Source organism: Mus pahari, chromosome 12, assembly GCF_900095145.1.
Source record: "Mus pahari chromosome 12, PAHARI_EIJ_v1.1, whole genome shotgun sequence".
NCBI classification, from domain to species: domain Eukaryota; kingdom Metazoa; phylum Chordata; class Mammalia; order Rodentia; family Muridae; genus Mus; species Mus pahari.
In genome coordinates this window covers 15016976-15021084 of record NC_034601.1, presented here as the reverse complement: position 1 = coordinate 15021084, position 4109 = coordinate 15016976, and positions in this window count along the sequence as shown.

The window sequence follows — 4109 nt, the reverse complement described above, 5'->3', positions numbered from 1 at the left end:
CTATCAGATTTAGGATTGGTAAAAATTCTTTCCCAATCTGTTGGTGGCCTCTTTGTTTTATTGACAGTATCTTTTGCCTTACAGAAGCTTTGCAAAAAATTGGCATTCTTATTTGTTCAAATATTCCATTTTTTTCTGTCACCAGTTCAATGTATTATTATCTGTAATACAATTTTTCCCCTCACAATAATTGATAATACACAATCTTTGAGAGTTTCTTCCATTGAGTCCAATCTGGTTTGGACTTACACTTTGGCTAAATGAAACTACAAATTCTTAGATTAGTATTAAATTCTAATAATAAAAATAAATGAAAGTAGTACTCAGCTGACAAAAGAAATATACCAGATTGAATCATAGACATGCCATGTGTATTATTCTGTACAATACTGAAGAATGAAGAATTTTCATTTATTTTGTTATTGTGCAGAAAATGATATCCTACAGAGGAGGATTAAAAGTTAATAAGAATCATTTGAGTATAAGATTTATAGTGCATTTTCTCTGTCTTGTTATGAACTGCAGTTACATATTAATCATTTTGATTAAATGTGTAATTCATAATGTGAAATATTTTAATAGAGATATCTATGTTTTGTAAAATCTGTTTTTCTTAAATGTTATGACATAATATTATGGTATTATATAAGCAAATGTATGTAAAAAGATTCTAATGTTTTTAGGAGAAAAAAACCTGCTACAAACCAATGTGAATACATTTGTTCTACCTAAAGCTGTCTGTTGGGGTCTGGCTCTGTCCCACAGAATCTGAGGAAGGTAAATCTAGACATTTGCTAAAGATGCAGCTCATGTGAAGCCCAGGGTTGCCTATACTTACAGAGTTCTTGAAATAATTAAATTTCTGTGCAGTTAAATGGCTCTTGGGTATTTATATCTCAAGGTTAGTAGGGTATTGATCTTGTCCTCATGTTATGCCATGGTCTTCATTTAAATCTTGAAGAGTAGCTAGGTTCAGACAGAATGAGGAGATGTCTCTATTTAGATTAGTTGAGATAAACCAAATTTTGTTCTGATTTTTTCAAAAAACATATTTTATTATATTTTGTATGAAATATAATCATGGTAATAGTGCTATCAAGTATGGGTGACCCTTTAGTGTTCTTTCTTCAAGGCTAACAAGGCATCATACAGAGCCACATGAGCAAAACACTTTTCAGTAGCTAAAAACTTCAACTTGTGCAAATGTGATGAAATAATGTAAAGTACAAATGACTGACACCGCTCAATCATCTAAAAATCCTGTAAAAGTCTTCAGTGCTTTGTTTTAGTGGATCAATATATAATTTGAAGGTTGATTATACATTACTAATTTCCCTGATTATCTTTAAAAATAAACTTAAAACTTTATGCAGCTTATGACTATAATCTTATCACTTAGGCCAAAGCAGTAGCATTACCCATGACTTTGCATATATATATATATATATATATATATATATATATATATATATATATGCCAAGTCTACATAGTGAGTTCCAGTTCAGCTTGGAATATAAGGTAAGACCTTGTCTTGAAAATTACAAAAATAGAACGCGAAGTCACCACCACCTGTGATCTGCGTGCAAATCATTTGTATTCCTCATAGGCACCACTGCTTCGTACCCTGTGATTGATAGTTTCCTTCATTTGTCTCCTGAGGATCTATTCTCAGAACTGTTTTTGCTTCTGACAATTAGTACCCCATCACCACCCCAAGATCATGTGACCTCCCACTTCTGAGGATCCATATTCTGTTCTATATTTTGGATCTGTCATATACTACCACCTCAACCAGCAACACCATGAGTATCTGCAACCGAAAAATTTGTGTAATTCACAGATAGCACTGTATATGATTCCATGGTTCACTCCAAATTAGCTTTCCTTTACTCTAATTCAGTGGAATTCTACTGAAGTTTTTGCTGGATGCCTGTGTGTCTTACTGACAACCTCTACATACTGATCTCTGTTGATTGAACCTTGAATTATGATGAATTACAATGAGGAATTATTAGCTGTAGAGAGGGTTTCATTATGTGGCCAGAAGTTAAACTTACTGCAGCTAAGCTAGAATCCCTTCTGGTATGGCAATAGCACATCACTGCTGAATGGCCCCAACACTGAAATCAAATACTGTGCAGCTCATCTAAAACATGCAAAGTTGTAGTAGCAACACATGGTGATCTTAGTGGTTACTGAACAAAAGTGGGAAAGGTATTCATATGGAATGGTACAACCAACCACCTAATTCAAGATGTGTTCCTTTCTCCGAAATTATACAAATGATCAACAAGTTTTCCCTAAAAATTATTACTCATATAATAATGTTCTCTAAATAAAGCTATTTCAAAGCTATACAGATAACTCAAAATAGCAACTGTAGTGTGTTCAAAGAACACAAAATGATGTGTTCTAGAATGAGGACTTGTAAGTAAAAGAAACAATGGAATGAAATAAGGAAGAAATTTAAGGTCATGATAATTTCTAAGGCTTCTAGAGCTTTACTAGGCATTGTTAATGTGTGTTATCCTGTGATTAACAATGCCAAAATGGTTCCTAGAGTAAGGCCACTATTGTTCCACAGTACTTCAACAATACTGCCTTGAAGAGGTAGGTTTCGAGTAAGAGGGGACTAGGGTACTGTTCACTTTACTCAAGAATGTAGAAGAATATCATTTCTGTTGTATGGTTCTTCTCAGACTGCCATCTAACACATGAGGCTCCCCATCCCAATGCAATGTGAGTTATTTTCTAATGTAGAGCATCTTAGGTCATAAACAAGTCCTATTGTATATAAGCAGCGTGGTTCCTCCAACACTTAATCTGAAGTGAATTCTTGTGTTTTAGTAAATTCTCACATAATGCTGACTTCTGGAAGCAATGCTGGATATTGTCCATGGTATATTATCAAGAAGGAAATTAATGGTACTTGATTATCTGATTAAAGGAACTTGAACTTGTAGACATTATTAACTCTGCTGTGTTATGAAGTAGCAATAAAAACTTTGACCATAAATCTTAGGCCATTTTCATAAATTTCTTTCTTTTAATATATCATATATAATTCAATTAAGGAACTGGTACAGCCTGAATGAAGTTGAAAATAAATGCATTCTTTAATAAAGAAAAAAATCCTTTTTATTCATCCAAAGCACTTAGATAAGTTTAAACCAGCCACCCAGGGACCATTTCACTAAAATCCAAATACTTAAAAATAAATCCGAATGAAAAAAGTAGAGAAAACTGATGAATTTGAGTTAAACTAAAAACTATAATGCTGATTTGGTAAGATCAGGAAACATTTATTAAATGAATAAAAACATATACCTAAGGATAATGAGGCCACCAGAGATTGCTGTCATCCATTTCAAAAGTCTGAAGAAATGTCAAGTTAATAGATATTTAAACACTGCTCATTGACCTCTTACAATCTCAGGGCACCTGCTTCCTCCAATGGAGTAAATCCATTGCAAGACAGTCTGAAAATGGGTCTGTCTTATAATAAAACTCTTCTCCAAACTGAGTACTGTGTAGTAGAAGATGAGTTGAAATAGTTCATGTTTACATGATTCACCACAAGGAGAGTTCACATAGAAGAGAGCTTCTGGTTGTTAGCAATTACAGAATTACACCCTGCAATTAAGAATAAGATGTTGGATGTTTGATAAGTGCTCAAGTGAACTGTGAAATGAACTAAACTTTTTAATCTCTTGGCCATGGTGACTGTGTACCTTGTACACAGCAGGGCCACTGAAACAGTTCATATTTATTGTAAACCAATAACTAAGCACCATTTACTCAAAGGAGCCTTGGTGTAGAGAAGATCCCATTTGCTCACTGATTAGGAATCAGCAGCTGTATCTTCTCTACCCCAGAAAACTCCCTTAAGTAGCTATTAACCTTGCTCACGAGGCACTTCTTTCTGAGTGGTCACCAGTGCTTAAATCAATCTCCATCCTCTTAAGTGTGTATGAGCTGAGCATCAGCACTAAGGCAGGGTGAGGAACAGAGGCAATCATGGATGGAAACACACTTTCAGGAAATGTGCTTGGTCTGCCACGAGGTGAAATACAATAAAACCTGAGGTAGGGCTACCCATGGAAGGTCA